The following is a 19,372-nucleotide window of genomic DNA, read 5'->3' as shown; positions in this document are numbered from 1 at the left end:
TTTCCGTCACTATTTAGTTTTGGCAGGGGTGACTTGACACCATAAAAGGTTCATCGAGCTTCATATTTGATCGTGGCAGCTTTTAAGAAAAATAATGCATGAGAGGAAATCAAACGTGCTGATTGCGCTCTAATTTCGTAAACAGTGATATGCAGACATGCAGTAACTGCCACATATGAAATGAAAGATACAGCTGTCGAAGCTGCGCCCCGAAAGCAACTCGAGAGAAATAAACGCGTTGGACCACACAGTTACACTTGTTCTGCATGTAGCTGGTTGTATTGCTGTTGCCGACGACCTTCCAACGCAAACAACACTCTGCAGGTATGTGACTAACCCTGCCGATGACTGCCCTCGCACTCGGGGCCCGTGCACGACGCCTTTATGTGGAAGGCATCCACCGTGAGCCAGGACTGGGCAGTGGACGCCGTGGCCAGTTTGGTGAATAGCTGCTTGGTATTCAAGCGTGAGAATGCTTGTGTGGTGTCTTAGTTTAGCAAAAACATTATTCATGGTAATTTTATTAACACTGCATGGTTATTAACTACTCAAGTCACTTTGTCCAAATTTCTGCCCCGTATGTTATTACTGGCAGCTACCTTGGTCGAACACTATCTACTTTAATGGCACTCGTGTTCCCTTGAATGAAAATTCTCTCATGCACACATTTGAGAAAACAAGTCATACTCATATCCGAGGCGGCGCACAATAATCCGACTTGCTCTCTGTGTATAATTGCAACTTGTTTTTCTATGGTCATGGGAAAGACTACTAGTGCAATAGAAAGGTCAAGCATGAAATAAACTTTCATGAAGACATTGTATGATCCTTTATTATAAAGTGGTGAAATAATAAATAGTAAGCATGCGATGATACAGAAAATGCTACACTCTGAGGCTATGTTAAAAAAAAAGAATACATCAAATACAACTGCCATAGATTACATGTTGTACATTCATAAATACAATTATGTGTAGAAAGGGCAACTTGTATAAAAATACAAATAAGAAAGCACAGCCATGTGCTATATAGCAATAAAATATGTCAACTGACAACTCAAAAGTATTTTAGTCATGGTTCGTAAAAAGCACTAAACAACAACTCAAACGGTTGCAAAAGAAACCTGCTGTCACTTTTCATTGACGGCCCATGCGCAAAAAAAAAACTAAGGGAAACCAAGCCTTGAGTGTGCTGACCGTCTGCAGCCGCACATCAGTCCCATGCAATCAAAGAAAGCACAACACCCTTACCACCAAAGAAGATGCGCCTTCTGTCACTCGCCCCTTCTTTTCTATGAAAGAAGTTAAAGGTTGCAGTTCAGTAGCTTCGTTGTCATTCCTCCTCACGAAGGAATTGAGTTGATTCCAAACCAGGTGGAAATAAAGCCATTTTTTCGTTGGAGCATTTCAAAAGCCGTAATTATGTAACCTAGCTAGACAAGCAATTCTGTCAATATGTCTAGCTGTAAAAAAAAAGAAAAGCAGTGCATATCAGTGACACGATGTCTTCGAATAAGTTAAAAGAAGTGAGAAAGGAATAAACATATTCATGTATACATTCATATTATGCTAATTGGAACACTGTCTTCCACAGGTGATAGTGCATACTCGCTTCAACCTTGGCTGCTTAACCCCATCCCTGGAGCACATCTTGCAGGATCCTCTGCTGCCCGATTCCACCGCACCCACTCTTCACTGCGGTGCGTCGTAACTGTGCACTGGAGTCCTCAAGGCCCACATTCGGTGCTTGCAGAGGTACAGAACACTGTACTATGGCCCACTCTTCACGTCGAAGATCATCGCAGTTTGTGTCGTGCTTCACAACCTCGGTGTTTGTCAGCAGCTGCCTGAGCCAGACGACATCCCTTGCACTGAAGAACTCGAATGAGAAGATGCGTACCTTTACAACAACAATAGCGACGATACGGCCGCAGTAGACATGTACCAGGCGGGTAGGCAAAGGCAGGATCACGCTCTGTAGTGGTTCACAGCTGGGCACGACTCGATGTAATGGGGTTTACATTCCTGCGAAATGTGCACAGAAACGTGAAACACAAGAAGCTCTTGCTTTTTCTCATGACAAAGTAGCCACTTGCATTGTGTTCGATTCTATACCTATGCCCTGTGCTTGTGTTCTTGCAGGAATTGTATTCTGACAAAAGCTTCATTGTGTTTGTTCATTGAGAGCATGCTAATTGTACCAAGCAGTTAGGCACAAGCATGCTCAGCTTCTGCCGCAAATCATACCAGGACTAGTTTGTTGAGACCATAGTGACTCTGTAAACAGCGTGTGTTATTTTGCAGCAGTGCATGCAACATTGAATGTCATTCCAGAGCATTGTTTTCAGCACTTCATTCACAATGCGAACCCGTGTGATGAGTGTACGAGTCTGGCAGGTGTGTACAAAAGCTCTATTCATGTAGAATCCACTCGTACATGCAAGAGCACAAGCTTGCTGTGGTTGGTAATCTATGTAAACGCTTATAGGCACAAAACGAACCAGTACCGAAAGGGGCAACGTGGGCACAGCACTGTGTAGCTACTTTCTGTCCTGGTTTCTCTGGTGGACTATAAAAGTTTACATGCAAGAGTAATACGTGATATTGCAGAATGTATTGTGAGTCATTTGATCTTCTGTCAATTCATCATTGTGAGTCAATTCATCATCTTTGCAATAATAAAAAGCAGTCAAGTTGTCTCATTGCTTACATCATTGTTTTATCATTCACTGCTGCCAAAAACAACAAAGGATGCCTCTAATATTGTACCAGCCAGTTTTGAAACAAGCACATGTGCATAAAAGACATGTCTTTGAATGCAGTTTGTGCACTTCTTAGTGCTGCCAGTCCAATGTAACACCAACTGCGTGAAATACTGCCATTCCTCTTCTTTACCTGTGGCCATTATGCACTTCTTATCCACATGTTGTAAGCAACGTGCAAGTACCTTCCACAGGTAACACCTTCGGAGATGTGTCACTTCTGTGGATTGAGATTCGCCTAGACATTATCTTTCAGATTCAAGTGATCGCGCGTAACGTGAGGTCCTGAAACTTAACTCTTATTGCTTCTGCTTATGTATATTTACATGATTGTAACTTTTACCTACTGTAGTCCTTACACATCCTCAGCAAAACATATAGCACCATCTTAATGATTACGACAGTTCAGGAAGACACTTCGCGCATCGGAGACGTTATAAATAACTCAGCTGGCTGTTGGGCTAGTTGGCACATTACTTAAGGTAAACTAGACGCGGAACAGCCACCGCAACAAAAAAGACAGAAGGAACAGAAGGGGCGTTATTAATACTTCCAATGCTGTGCAGCTCCTTATCTCTATACTATCGGCAGCGCTTCTGGACGCCGCGGGCCCTGGGAAGGAAGGGCCACCGCAGCCCAAGACGGGGTCGACGCGCATACTTGTAACGATGCGGGCGTCGTCCACCGCAACGTGCGTCGCCAAATCGAACGGCCCTCCGCCTGTACTCCTGCAATAAGCATGTGCATAGCTGAAACGTCAACACCACCCGAGTGAAACGCAAGCTTACCTGACTGCACTGTCATTCCGTGCCTCGAGCTCGAGCTGCCGCCACTTTAGTTCGCCATAGCCACCGCCACTCCGGCGGCGGCCTGCTGCTGGGGCCCAGGCGGTAAAGGCGCTCTGTCATCGTCTGTCAGGGCTCCCGTCGTGCCTCCGGTAGTAAGTCGCAAACCACCCTTCCCATACGGGGACGATAGGTAAAAAAATGCAACATCGCGGCCCACTGTTCGGCGATCTGCCGACATAACCACAGAACACCTACACAAAACAACCAGCGAAATAACGATGTCGGCAATGTCGACGCTGGCTTGGCTCGCTCGCTTATTGGCTAAAAAAGTTACTACGGCATTGTCGCTCATCTCCAAATATAGCGCTAAATTGGAGACGATATCGTCTGCTTCACAACTTTAAAATTAAACGCTTCACGTTTCTTTTATTTTTGTTGTTGCATTAACAATTTCAGATGTCAAGTACTATTTAATTACACGTTTCTTTGCATCTTATGTCCCCTTCACGTCACGTTTCGCAAGCATTTCATGCGTTTGCGTCATCATTGTGTACACGTCACGCCTACGTCAAATTTGACAGAAAATGGCGGAAGTCCAAAATAGCACCCCAGGTCGCTAAAATTTTGGAGCGACATAGTTTTGGTACCTATACTTCGTCTCATAAATGACGCGTGCTGCTACTCGGCGCGGCAGCGCATATGCGTAGTGACGTTTATGATGACTTGGCTTGGTTCGTGCTTTGAGAGCGTAACGACGCCGGGACAAGGTACCCATGACACAGGCGCAGGCCACTTTGGACGCATGCGCGCACACTGCGGTACAAATACAGGGAAGGTGTATAACGCCACATCATTTCATTGTATAACAGCTTGTTATATAAAATAGTTGACAAGCTCTAAATAAAGGTGGTTAAGTATACCTACAGGAACTACTGCGAAAGCAGAACAACGATAGCTTTCACAAATCGCGAGAGGGGCTGGAGGCATTGCTATCAATACTCAGCGTTGCTGGAGGAAAGGTACATCCGTGTTGAGAGTCGTTAAGATCGAAAAATACTGCTTCTACAATAATACGTGCATTTGGGATTAACTACTGCAACTACAAACATTGCGAAGGGTGAGGTTTCTGTCGCGTCGAAAGAAATAGTTCGAGAAAAATCAGTTGTCGGTCTGTTTTTAGGCGCGCCCATAAAACAACTTTGCTACGCACGACACACACTGAGACTGTGTCTCACTTTTCGACACATCGCAAACACACGGCATAACTTACGTTTTGGTACTGTGAACCTATATCCTGGCATGCTGGTCTTTCCCAAGCGCACACATCGAAAACTGCGCTACTCCGCATCAACCTTAAGCATTTCGCTAAACAATTCGGTTTTACGCTAAAACCTTCCTTATACGGGGGAAGCCCTCTACCGCACATCGACGCTTCAGTTACAGCCAAGCATGTTTCGATGAACCATTGGTAAACACTTAAGGTACCAGAAAAATGCACATGGTTCGCGGAATCAAACCTGTGTGTGTGCGTTTTTTTTTCTTCTCTTTTTGTCCCTCTCCTTTTACACCTCCTGCCTTGCTCCTATCCTAACTCCCCCCTAGGGCTGTGTGGTGCCAACATCTGGTTTACCTCCGGCCTTCCTTTTTTCACCTCTCTGTTTAATCAAAAACTAATACTAATGATTCGCGCGACTACAATACCTTCATCAAACTTCAGTGTCATGCGGCTCTTATTAATACCTCGCACTGCATCCTAAAAACTATTAAATAAAGCTTAGTGAAGTCGATCTGAAACAAATTAATCATTCAAAGCTTCCTTTACACACACATGTATAAGCCTGCTGTACCATGACCAGTTTCCCAATTTGCGAATTCTTTTGAATCGCACCCGATGGGGTCTTGGACATGGCGACTTTCGAGTACGCCCGCGGCTACAGAAGGCACGACCCATTACTCGCGCTCTGCGGCCACGCTTCATGCGGCTGTTCGGCCGCTTTCCTTCAGTTCGGCAAAGGGAAAGCCAGAAACGTGGGGAAAGAATGAGTCTTCCCCCTCCATTTGCACTTGCTCCTGCGCAGCATCCGGATACTGTTTTTCGACACTGCACCACTGCTGCCGCTTGCGCCTGACCATAAGCGTCAATGGACGTTCTCTAGAGCTACACGCTGTCCTATTGTGTTGTCTTATTGGCTGCGGGGAGAAATCTTTCACAAGTCTTTCCTGTGCGGACTGCATTAGCCTCTTTATTTTGCTGCGGTATCTCCCAGTTTATTATGCTGCGGCACTTCCAAATTACGGGTTTCGCGATGGTACCCTCAAATCTACCGATCATCTGGGACCTACTGTGCTCAGACTCATTCACATTTGCTTCTTCAGGGAATACCAGTGAGCCGCTCAATTTTTGAGGCGCCACCGACTTACCGCAGACCCCTTTATGGCTGCCGCAAACAGCCTCGTCTTCGCAAGCAGCGCTCTCTGGGTTTGTCTCTGAACCTTTTTCATGCATAGTGACGTTACGTCCAGCCATTACTTCTTTGGTTGCGGTTTGCAAGCTCGCCAGGCTGGGCTCTTTTTCCTGATCGCCACTTAGCGAATATCCCTCCGCTCGCAAAAGCCTCTCAACACCAAGCGAACCCCCAGACATCAGTAATTCCTTCTCGTCTTTCTCCGCTTCGTTGTACGGTCGGGCCCCTTTATCTGCACTGCCACTGGTGACATCTAAAACTGGGCGCTCCTCGACGGTACTGATCAACTTTGGAAGCTTCGCGTCCTTGTTATGCTCTAGGCTAGCTTTGCCTTCCTACTGAATTGTCGGACGGTCATTCACGAGCTTAGGCCCGACGATTGCTTCCAGCTCGGCATTATCACTATTTCGGCTGCTGATGAAACAAACCTCGTTCCCGCAAAGAACACCTTTCTGGTACGCCCCTGGCTTCAGAGCAGTGATGGCCTCGTCGTGTATGGGCTCTACATTAACCCATTCGTAAAGGCAGCCATCTTTCTCTAACAGGGTCTCACAACTCGCGACCTGTCGCTCTTTTGTTCCAATAGGAGATTCTATGCGTATGTCACTGTCATTTTCCTCTTTCTCAACTGAAATTCCGAAGCGTCGGAATAACGCTGCCTTATGGACTTCGTATTTCTCGAATTCCGCCTCAGAAAGGTGATTCAATACACAGGCCACAAAGCAACAGACCAAAGGACACGGTCTAACCCTACCTCCGCGCAAATACACTCGAAAGACGCAATAAAACTTTCGATGTTCTTGCCGGCAGTGTATGCGCGTAGCTTAGACCGTACACGCTGGACACTCAGATGTTGGATTTCTGTTGCATGACTTTCGATCTGAACTCTGCATTCTTCCCCTTATCTCTCATTCTCGTCATTCTCCTCTTCTCGCTCGCTTGCTTCTTCAGGAGTGCCACTTACTCTTGTTGAACTGCTAAAAGCTGCATCTTGATTTTGAGCTCCAAACTGCTTACCTCTCTTTCCTATTCCTTCTTTTCGTTCACTCTCTTCATTTTCTCCTCCTTCATAATCTTGTGAACAAGTTCCCACGAAATTTCATGCTCTCAACACTATTACCACTTTCGTCTATTTTTTTCAGTAGATCACACTTTTTTATCTCTTCATCGCATTCCAGCTCCAATTCCTCACACAACAGCAACAGTTCTGCCCTTCGCAACATCATAACATCCATGGTAACTGCTTTTAAACGCTGGTTTTGCCCTCTAAATGATGCCCAATCAAACGCACTTTCCATACCAACAATTGTCGATTCCCAAGAATTCAAATTATTAACCCAGAAGTTGAAGCCTGGCAAATCTCAGTGCAGATGCCAAAGGCTCACTCGCAATTGCAGTGCTATGTTCCCAGGTAGATCCCATACGCTGATCACCAATGCTCGAAGATGAGGCTCTCCTGGCTGCCCTTGTTCTCTCGCGTCCAGGCAGGCGGTGGCGAGCCTCGTCTTGAAGAAGAGCTGCTGTTGGAGGCAACCGGGCGGAGGAGCCGAAGAAGCCTACAAAAACTTTATTTCGACGTTTACCGGTTAAGAGTTCGTTCCAGGATCCCTTTCTCTCGAATTCGCTTGTGTCTTTTACTCCCTTCGCAGTTCCTAGATGCCAGGCCTAGGGGCACAAGGGACGACATTTCCTTCGTAACCACTCACGAATCCAGCGAGTCACTTTAGTGGCACTTCCGCCCCACACACATACAACCAAACACGCGTATTGTTCGTGTGACGCTGCCGCATCGAGGAAACATGCCTCCAGCATGCAGGGTGCAGCGAGTCCCTCGTCTCGCCGGTCGGGCCGACCACCCCCACATCCAATGTTATGTGTCTGGGCAGCTGGCGCTGATTTGAGCTTAGGCGGCCTGTCAGCTGGATACGCACAGAGCGGTAGTCTGAGGTCCGCCTTCGGCGGAAACTGGGCGTCGCGGCATTTCCTGGGGCACAAAGGCACCATGTGTCGCCTTTCCACTCCGGCACCAGCGAGAATGGTGTTTCGAGCAATTGCAACTATACACCTCCTGGTGTGTGAGAAAGAGCCGAGCGTTTTTGCGCTCCTTCTAATCGCCGCAGAGAGGCGACTGCTTTTATTCCGTCCCGGTGCCCTGCGGCAACGGGTGGCTTGCCGGTCACAACAGCGAAGTACCCACGTTCTGCATTGCCACATAACAAAAGATCTCTCCCTTCCACCAAGGCACTTCAAATGTTCCATCCCAGTTCGAGGTGCATGCTTTTCACGGTGGAGCTGTTAAAGCCGGGAATCGGCCCCTGACAGGTGAACAGAAATGACCATCATCATGAACCAGCACGCCCTCTCTTGTTCTCGTTCACCTTCAATTGTGGCTCACAACCACTCTGGGGTATCGGCTAAGGATTGAGTGGTTTTATAAAATTGTATATTACTTTACTTACTGTAAGGGAGGTTACCGAATATAAACATTACAATTTGATAAGAAATTGTGCCACTCAATGGGATATGTAAAAAAGTGTAATAATAAAATAAAATATATCAATACCCTAATTTTTATATATATATACATGTGTCGACACTGAAAAGTAATAATATATATCAGATAGTTAAACCGATTGGTCTCATTGAGGTAATCACTCACAGCCACGCAAACCTTCGCATAGAAGAACCCAGAAATAGAGGCTCCAAAATACAAAATCACAGGCGCAGATTGGTTGGTTGGTTGGTTCCTCAGTATCTTGGCGCAACCCACTCTAGGGGATAGGCTATGAATCGGACGGCGCTTTGCTTAGGAAACTAATGCACTTACTGAAGTAAAAAGTTGAAAATGAAATGTTTAGCCATTACAGATTAGTAATATATACTTGCAGGATAAAAAACAAAAGAAATCCTATATGGAAACAACAACAACAATAATAAAAAGAAATATATACACTTGTAACTAAGACAACTGAATTCAGCTACATTTAACAATCAATGCTTTTAGATTCTCGTAAAAAATTAGAAACAGAGTTGAAAACGCTCGTGTGACTAAAACCAAATATGGTTTCCCCAAATGAAAGAATCACCGGAAGTGACAAATTCAAGCCCAACCTCCGTAGCGGTTGTTCAATTCACTCTAATAGCACCTTTATCCTCTTCATCATCTTTGTCATCTTTTGCTTCACGCACAGAACACGTGCGCCGATTTCTCCGGCGTGGCCTGCAATAAAACTGATGGGCGAGAGAACGAGTACAGAGAGAGAGAGAAAGCAAGAGAAAGAGAGAAATTCTTGGCGAAAAATCTTTTTTGATGAGGCGGGATCAGAATTTCCGTATGCGCGATCCAAAGGCGAGCATCGTAACCACTCGGCTATCCAGGCATTCTAGCAGAACATAACATAGCCTTGTATGGTATACCGATAGGGTGAGAAAGGGACGTAATGGTGAGCAGGTGAGAAAGGAGGAGGGGAGATATTAAAGCATAATATAGAAAGAACGAGACAGAAAGAAGTAAAGAGAACACAGGGGAAGAAAAAACAGAAAGAGAAAGAAATACACAAATAGAGAGAATCAAAGAAAGAGAAAAAGAAAGAAACGAAGAGGGAGCGAGATGTATAGAGAAATGTATAAAGTGAGAAGGAAACAAACGGAAATAAACAGAGACAAAACCGACACAGAATAAAGGGAAAGAAGAAAGAAACAGAAAGAAAGTTAATAAAAGGAACAGTAAAATATAGAAAACAAAGAAGGACGATCGCACACAGGCACGTGCTTTAACGGGTTATCGAAGAAATTTGTCAAAGCTTTTCGCGGTTCCTCATGAAACGGAGCGTTCTGCTCGTCCTTGTGCTTGCTGCGCGCTTCACGAATGACGCTGTGCTGAGTTTCCAAACGGGCTGCATGCTGTTGAGGAGTTGTTAAGGTACTGTATACCACATGTCGTAATACATCCGACTTCTGGAGAGGTGCCACGCGCGTTCCTTGGGAATCGCCTGGGTACACTATGTCAGTGCATCTTGTCGGCACTGATCTGCTGGTGCCTAGCGCTTGGCGATGACATCGAGGCCGATCGAATCGTGCTGAGCCTGCCCCCGCTTGCGTCGCTGCTCCGTCCTTCTTCCTCGGAATCTGGTAGAGAGAGAGAGAAGGGATTCTTGAGCACTAGCGATAACACTAGCGCAAGAAGGGATTCTTGAGCACTAGCGTTTTCAATGCATAGAACAGTGAAGAGAAGCTACGGCATGTCTACTTTGGAGGATGCAGCTAGGACATGGTTCGATAACCAAGAGCAAACCCTGACAACAAGGGACGTTTTTCGCGCCAGGTTCCTGGCAACATTCACCAGCGTCGTCCGCAAGGAGGGGGCCGAGGCTCTGCTCAAAACCGGCGTGGAGCTGCCAAACAAAAACGTAACGCTCTTCAGAGAAGAAATGACCAGACTGTTCCGCCACGCAGCTCCTGACATGCCCGAAGAGAAGAAAGTTCGCTTCCTTATGCGAGGAGTCAAGCGAAAGCTCTTCGCTGGACTGATGCAGAACCCACCGAGCAGCATCCAAGAATTTCTCTGAAGCGACGACGATTGAGAAGACGCTAGACATGCGCACCCGACAGCAAAACCGTCACCTGATTCCTCACAGCGTAGCTTTGCACGCCCTTGGTTCCGACGGCCTGGCGAAACTATCCGACCCATCGTACGAGACGAGCTGCGGAAGCTCTTTTCTGAGCCTGAGGTGACGTCGATTGCTCAAGTAGTGTGGGAGCAATCCAGCCGCAAGCTATCATCTACGCTGCTGCAGTACGCAGTCCCGTTCTCCCTCCCTGACAACATCAAGAGACCGCATCGCTGCAGTTCCGTCGCCAGACACCGCCGCCACCACCGCCACCACCACCGAAGCCCCACCGTTCTTCTGTCGGCCAGCGCTACGCGCCAAGGAAAACCGACGTTTGGCGTGCCCCTGACAAACGACTGCTCTGCTAACACTGCGGAGAAGCCCGCCACACCTACCGCCGCTGCTGGTACCGACCGATAGGGCTACGTGGTTTTGCCGTAAACGCGCCGTGTCCACAGTGGGGTGAACGACCACACAACATCGCCGACTACCTTCCAGGAGCTCTGTCGACACCCCGAGGACCTTCCCGATCGCCGTCGCCAGGATGCCACGTCTCTTTCCAATGCCGACCATGCACTGGCCGAACACGGTGCCGGTCACCTACCCCGCATCCAGAAAACTAAGGGCAGCAACCGATGGAGGTGCGGTTGCTGTACGTCGAAAAAGCGAAGATTCTCCAACGCCGCAAGCCGAACAGAGCCCTGACGTCACAACTTCGCGGCCCGAAGAAGACCTGACGACGCAACGTCGAAGCAGCGGGACAAACCGACGTAGCCATGATCTGACGCCGCGACCTAACCTCAACACAAGGCGACGAACTACCGACGTCGACCTTTTCATCGACGGCCACAATGTCACCGCTCTCGTAGATAGTGGAGCCTACTGTACCTTCATCAGTGGGCCGTTCACCGCGAAGATGAAGAAAGTTGAGATTGCTTGGGAATGCCCCGAAATTCGGACCGCTGGAGCACACCTAGTGACGCCACGAAAATCTGCACAACGAGAGTCACCATCAACAACTGCATTAAACTCGCGAGCTTCGTAGTGCTACAGCTTTCCTTGAGAGATGACATCCTTGGTATGGACTTCTTAAGCTTACATGGTGGGCATCGACCTGAGATCCGACTCGCTAACACTATCCGCAGAAAAGCATTACCACCGCACACGCCGCCAGGAAAGCACGCCTTGAATATGTTGGAATCTCATGTCACGCGCCTCCCTCACACCGGCGTCCTCATTCCCGTCGGCACTCAAAAATGAGCAAACCTTGAAGGTGTCGTTGAAGTAGACCAGCACTTGTTGATCAACCGCGAGAATTGCGTCGCAAGAGGAATAGCCGAGCTGCGCGGAGGAAAAGCGACAGTGGTGATCCCACATTTCAGCAACGAGTGCAAGCACGTCAAAAAAGGCACGACGGTTGCCTACATCGAAGAAATGGTGTAAGCAACCAGTGCTTTCGCCTTCACCGATTCTACCGAATCTACTCCGACGACCCGAGCTCCTCAACCAGCTTTCGACGTCCATCCGAGCCTTCCGAAGCCTCAGCAAGAACAGCTCAAAACCCTGCTCCTGCAATACTAAGACCGCTTTTCGTCCTCCTCAATAATTCGGCAGACCCCAGTCACCAACCACACGTCATACCAGAGGAAAGTTCGAGGCCACTACGACAGAGCCCGTACAGAGTTTCGACGCGAGAACGCGAGGCCATAAAGAAACAAACTGACGAAATGCTACGCGAGATCATCCAGCCTTTCAAAAATTCGTGGGCGCCACCTGCGGTTTTAGGGAAGAAGAAGGACGGAACCCTACGCTTCTGCGTCGGTTATCACCGCCTGAACAAAATCACGAAGAATGACGTCTACCCTCTCCCACGGATAGACGACACGCTGGATCAACTCTACAACGCCAGGCACTTTTCGTCGATGGAGCTCAATACCAGCTACTGGCAAATAGAAGTCGGCGAGACAAACCGATAAAAGACTGTCTTTATAACACCTGACGGCCTATTCGAGTTCAAAGTCAAGCCCTTTGGTCTTTGCTCGGCACCTGCGACGTTGCAGCGCGTTATGGACACTGTAATGGCTGGATTGAAGTGGCAGTCGTGTCTTGTGTATTCGGATGACGTCGTTGTGTTTGCCTGAAACTTCGACGAACGCCTTCGGCGCCTCGAAGCTGTACTTCAAGCAATCAAGGTCTACGGACTCACCCTAAAGCATCAAAATTCCCGTTCGCGCACGACGAACTCTTGTTCTGGGGCCATGTCATTAGCAAGTCAGGAGTTCGCGAAGACCAGCGGAAAATCGCTGCCATTGCTGCCTTCCCGCTGCCCACCGAAAAGAAGTCAGTACAGTGATTTCTGGGCTTGTGCGCCTATTACAGACGTTTTGTCAAGCAATTTTCACGGATCGCCGAGTCACTGATGCGACTCCGGAAGATAGAGGTCAAATTCAGGTGGGAAACGGTGCACCTTCAAGCATTTCAGGAATTCAAACAGCGCCTGCAGATACCTCCGATACTTGGGTACTTCGAAGAATACACCGATACGGAAATACACACGGACGCAAGCAGTATAGGACTCGGCACCGTCCTTGGGCCAAATACTAACGGACTGGAAAGCGTTATCAGTTATGCTAGCCCATTGTTATCAAAGGCCAACTATTCCACAATAGAAAAGGAATGCCTTTCCATCATCTTGGCTGCGTCAAAGTTTCGCCCGTACTTTTATGGCAGGCCCTTCAAAGTTTTGAGGGACCAGCACGCCTTGTGTTGGCTAGCTAACTTGAAAGCACCTTCAGGTCGTCTCGCACATGAAACTTGAGACTTCAAGGATTTGACGTTACCGTCGTTTAGAAGTCCGGAAAAACACTCTGACGCCGACTGCCCGTCTCGTGCCCCCGTGGACCCGCCGCCGCAAGACGACCAGGACGGACACTGCCTCTTAGGAACAATAAATGCCGGGGACTTCGCTGAACGACAGCGATCCGATCCGAAATAAGAGGCCTTATGAAATACCTCGAGGGCAAGACCGCCGTCGTTCCGAAAGTATTCAAGCGAACACTGGCGTAGTTTTCTTGCGCAACGGCGTTCCCCAAAAGAACTTCTCACCACTTCGAGCCAAGTATCCTCTCCTGGTGCCTTCACCATTGCGACCAGTCATCCTCTAGGCCCTGCACGACGGCACGATAGTAGGACACCTTGGTGTTTCCCGAACGCTGACAAGAAAAGAAGAAAACTACTACTGGCAGCGCCTTGCCGCCGACGTCACCAGCTACTTAAGGACATGCAGAGACTGTCAGCGGCGCAAGACACCGGCATTAAGACCAGCACGCTTTCTTCAGCCGATCGAGCCACCTCGGCGACCGTTCCAGCAAATGGAGATGGACCTCATGGGGCCATTCTCAACATCGACTTGCGTTAATCAGTGAATCGTCGTAGCTATCGACTATCTGACCCGCTATGCCGAAAGTCGGGCCCTGCCCAAAGGCAGTGCCTAAGAGGTAGCCAAGTTCTTCGTTGAGAACATCACCCTACGCATGGCGCCCCAGGTGTCCTCATCACGGACGGAGGTACCGCCTTTACTGCGGACCTAACTCTGATGACTTTGAGATACGGCCAGATAAACCACCGCCGCACATCCGCCTACCACCCACAGACCAATGGCACATCGAGCGCCTAAATAAGACCATCGCCGACATGCTGGCCATGTACAGTCGACGTCGAACACAAGACCTGGGATGCCATCCTTCCGTACGTGACCTTCGCATACAACACGGCCGGGCAAGAACGACGCAGATGATGCCCTACAAGTTGGTTTATGGAAGAAACCCGGCAACGATTCTCGACGCCATGTTACCCAATGCCCCCGAAAAAAGAAAACCCGGACGTCACTGCTTACCTTCAGCGCGACCAAGAAGCCCGACAGCTCGCCCGCCAACGCATCAAGAATCAGCAGATGACCAACAGCCGCCGTTAGAATCTTCGATGACGCTTCGTGGAATAAAGGAGCCCTGTGCCTGTAGCAGGGGCTACAGGTACATGGGCTCCGCGGAGAGGGAGATTATAGAAGCCGTCTTTATCCAGAGGGAGGGGCCGGATTGCAACAGTCACCCCTCTATCAGTCTGCAGGGAGGAGAGATAGCCTATCTACAACGTTACTTCACGTAGGCATGCTGAGCATATGGTTTTATTTTTTGGTCAACTCGTTCGGTTAGATTTGATTTCACTGCGGTATAAGTATGGCTATCCTAAATAAAAAATATTTCAATTGCTAGTAGCACGCCGTCCCGTGTCCTTCTTTTTGTTGTGTGCCGTTTTCTCGTGCCCCTCAGTCATCATAAACAAATACCAACTCGCCCAACTTTTTACTTTATTGTTGTACGGGTTACATTAAGAAAAGCAGTTTTTTGTGCTTTAGAACCGTGCTATTTTATTCACACCGGTTTAATATGTTAATAAGGCTTATGTTCAGGTTCTGTTTACCATTAGTAAAAGCAACTTGATGAAAAAACACATCCATCCACGAACAGTCCGACTTGAGTACTATGCTACAAACGTCAGTTACACAAAGTAAAATCAACAATGGCCCAGAACACTTCCCTCGGGCGCGCCTAATGTTGCAGGAAGAGAGCTCGAAATGTTCCCATCTACAGAAACAAACTAACAATAATAATAATATCTGGTTTTAACGTCCCCAAACCACGATATGATTATGAGGGACGCCGTAGTGGAGGGCTCCGGAAATTTCCACCACCTGGGGTTCTTTAACGTGCACCTAAATATAAGTACACGGGCCTCAAACATTTTCGCCTCCATCAAAAATGCAGCCGCCGCGGCCTGGATTAGATTACGCGACCTTCGGGTCAGTAGTCGAGCGCCATAAGCATAGACCACCTTGGCGGGGCACTGAAACAAGCTGTGTCTTCAATCCATGTATTAAATATGTCTGGCAGATTATTCCAAGTTTTGTAATTGGTTCCTGGTGCATAACTTGCTGAAGTGCCTTAGTGCGCGTAAAACATTACAATTAACGCTCCCTGTACGTTCCTTGGCTTCATTGTCTGCTGGTATTCATTAAGGTTTTGTCAAACAAAAAACGGGCCCTCAAAATTTTCCTTACTCAGTTTAATAAAATCCAGGAATATTAAACTCCATTTTAGTGTACTTATCCAGAGTTTCTGCAAATGTATGAACCACTGTGGCTAACGCAGTTACGGATGAACAACGCTTTCTAACGGCTTGCTGAAAGTTGGTATAGGGTTTTGTGCGAGGAATTCCACAATGTGTTCAATATTTCTTGTTGAAGCATATTACGAATCCCTGATGTTAATGAAATATGATCGTAGTTTTCTAAGAGTGCCCCTGTTACGAATGGAAACCCGAGCCATCTTTCAGTGACTAGATAGTTTTGCACTTACCAGTTAATATCAAACCAGCACAATGATAAAATGAGCAATAATGTCTGCCTAATGGCGAATAAATATATCATGTACATTGTCCAGACCACCGATCATTCTGTATTCAAGTTCGAAATCATTGCCGCAACACCACACTATGACATGAGGGTCATTGGACTGAAACACTTTCTGGAGAGGTGCAGTAAGGTTCGGCTTAGAAAGCACGATACGAAAAAAGTTCTTTGAAAGTTTATCGTCTTTGATTTGCGCAAAGCGCGTGCAAAGTTCGTTTTAAGCTCATGAATAAGGCGGACCGTAAGTTCCTTTTTCATTTGTGTTAATTTGCGTTGTTGCTGGAACATTTAAAGCGCAGTCCAAGGTGTGCATCACGTGTGTGATGACTCAAGCGATTAAACGCGCCAGCTACGCTGCTTACGGCGGTGTCTTCTCAACGTTTAAAGCCACCAGCGCAAGTTTTTTTGTCTGCCACACTGTTAAAGGGACCCTGCAACTCTTTTTGAGCCGGGTCAAAAAGTGCTGCCAAACGGTAGTCGAGGCTCCCGAGAACACGCGAGCCAAATATTATAGCGAAGAGCGCGGCCTGGAATTTACAATAAATTCTCAAAATCAGCTGAAAATCCCTCCCTCTTCTCTCGATAAATGATGTATTAGTCCGCAATATATGACGCGATTGTCGGCCGTTCCACCATTGGCTGATGTTATAATCATGATGACACCCTCATTATTACCTTCGTTGTTAATTTTGAGTTCAGCCAGTAGATAATATGAATGTTTCTATTGTGCTATGCCGTTAAAACACGGAACAAACATTCATATTAGCACTTCCGGTCTCACCGACAGCTCGTCTGCTCATAGTTGCGTGGTTGCGTTTTCTTCATCATGCGCAGTGCCAAAATCGTGAATATTTCTGTGCTTTTGACCATCGCCGTATGCCGTTGAGAGTGGCAGCCGTTCGAGTGTTGCCTCGTCAGCTCGAAACTGCATCGTCGGCACGTTCTCATGACCGACCGAGGCAGGGGTGCAACATTTCTCTGATAACAATGCTGGCGCCGGCTAATTCAGGATACCTGTGTTCGCTGTATGGCGAGAGTCCCATTCGCTGTCTGTTCAGTATGTCATCGAGCCGTACCTCGGCGTATCCTCCCTATAGTATCACGTTCCCGAGAAACCGCGACACAGCAACCAAGCAGACTCATTTTCACGGTAGCTGCAGACAGCCAGGGGATGGGTCCGCGCTCCTTTCGATTCTTTCTTGTAGCCTTTAGTTCTTTGTTGTCAGCCCGCACTCGCTGTGCGCCCGCGTTCGAAGAGCAAACAGCATCGAAGTGCCCACCCACCGGTTTAAATGCTGTCAATGCAGTACCCCCACTGGGAGAAGGGTGCACGCAGCTCTGCCGTGTTGAATACGATTCAAGCGCGAGCAGTGCGACGAGGCGGTGTATCGGAGCATGGGTCGAAACCCATCTCAGCTGTCATTCATTCCAAACGCCGAGGCATACATGCATATCCCTGTCGAGTTATTCACCTCATGTATCGCTAAGTCATAACAGCTAAATTTTCCCGCTGAAACGGCACGTTACAGATTACCGTTATCTCTGGGAATTTTCAAAGAAAAAGAATTTTCGAATTTTAACGTTAACTTTTTTTTAGCGGTATGTATGGACCATTGCGTATATGTTAGCAAATATATGTTCCTAAATAACTAGTTGAAAAAGCTACAGTTCATTCATTTTTGCACAAATATTTCCTCCATTCTGCACAATGCACTACTAGCAAGATTGCGTTCCAGCCATTACAAATCTCCATACTCGCAGCAGTAAACCTTTAGTGCTCTTAAATGGCTAGTAAACACTTCGTAACTCGATGAGACGTGTGGGCGCCTGCCGTCACAAACGTCTTTGTAAGCGATTACAGGCATTCACCAACTTTGTAGAGGCTATGGCTACACTTTATTTATATAAACGGTACTTCCATCCTTAATACATTTCCTTTGCTGGTTTAGAGACTTTCTGGTATATAAGAAAAGTCAACTTTCGTGTCTACTATGATAATTACTTTTTCTTTTTTCTATTTATTGATAATCTCAACCTAACAGAGGGTCATTACAGGAGTGGGACGAACGCAGTTATAAAAAAGAAGTTTCGTTCACAATTTCTTTGCAGATAGTACCACCAATCAAAACGCATTTAAAACAATTAGGCAAGAGAAATAAGTGCAGAGCATTGTAGCCTTAATCGCATAAATATTTGCACAATGCACCTTCAAGGTATTGAAAGTATTTCTGCGCCTATTTTCTTCGTCTGTTTAGGAAACAACGGGCCTTTTGAAACTTTACTGTATATGAGTGAGAAGAGAGACTGTGGACTGTTTTACATGAATTTCCATGCTGAGTTAGATTTACGTAAGTATGTGTCTGTACGTCAGTTTGTTTTAGTCCACATTTAAGCAATGTCTTGATTTGTTGCAGTAGCAATTGCATAGGTAATTACCATTGAATACTCGCAGTAGTTCTCGTAACTTGAAATGTTACGAACTTGCACATGACTGATCGGGCGAACTTGAAAGTTCAGTTTAGGAGCGGAGCTCCTAAAGCTTTTCGTTGCGCTGGGTAGTACGTGTGAAGAGAAACTATCATCATCAGGCATCGGCACGCGCTCTTTTCGTCTTAATATACCGCTGAGTCGTCTTCATCTACCGCTTCTCTCCTAAATACGTGCGCTGATTTCTCTCGCGTGCCGTTCTCCCTCTCACCCATCAGGGTGAGTGGAGAGAACGAAAACAGGGAGAGAGAGAGAAAGAAAAAGAGAGAAAAAGTACAAGGACAGACAGAAATAAATAAAGTTACATCTTAGCGAAAAAAAATTCCTCATGAGGTGGCTGGATTCGAATTCACGTAACCACACTCCGAAGGCGAGCGTCTTAACCACTCAGCTAACCAGGCACGCAGACAGAGCACAGCATAGTATTGTATAGCATCATGTAGCAAGGGGGTAGAAAAGGCAAGTGCGGCTAAAGAGGAGATATGTGAGGGTGCTGTGGAGGAGAGAAGGACGGGAAACAGTAAAGCATAGCATATAAATAATGAGAAAGAAAAAGAGAGAAATAAAGAGAAAGAAATTGAGAGAGAAAAATGATTGAAAGGAAGAGAAAGCAAGCGAGAAATGAAGAGAGAGAGAGAGAGAGTGAAACAATGAGAAAGACAGATAGAAAGAGAAAGAAATAGAAAGAAAAAAAGGTCACAGTTTCACCGCAACGGCGAAGCAACGAATGCGATAGCAATACATTTGAATGTAACGCGAAAAACGGAAAGCAGCTCGAATTTGCCAGCGCGTTG

At 47.1% G+C, this 19,372-nt stretch overlaps 1 pseudogene; it reads left to right on the top strand.

Annotated features, from left to right (window-relative positions):
• LOC119373950 (uncharacterized) overlaps positions 1–19,372 on the top strand; it is a 72,640-nt pseudogene that overhangs the window by 25,864 nt on the left and 27,404 nt on the right.

Source organism: Rhipicephalus sanguineus, chromosome 11, assembly GCF_013339695.2.
Source record: "Rhipicephalus sanguineus isolate Rsan-2018 chromosome 11, BIME_Rsan_1.4, whole genome shotgun sequence".
Lineage (NCBI taxonomy): Eukaryota > Metazoa > Arthropoda > Arachnida > Ixodida > Ixodidae > Rhipicephalus > Rhipicephalus sanguineus.
Note: the sequence above shows the minus strand (reverse complement) of the source record. Positions and strands in the feature narration are given on the sequence as shown.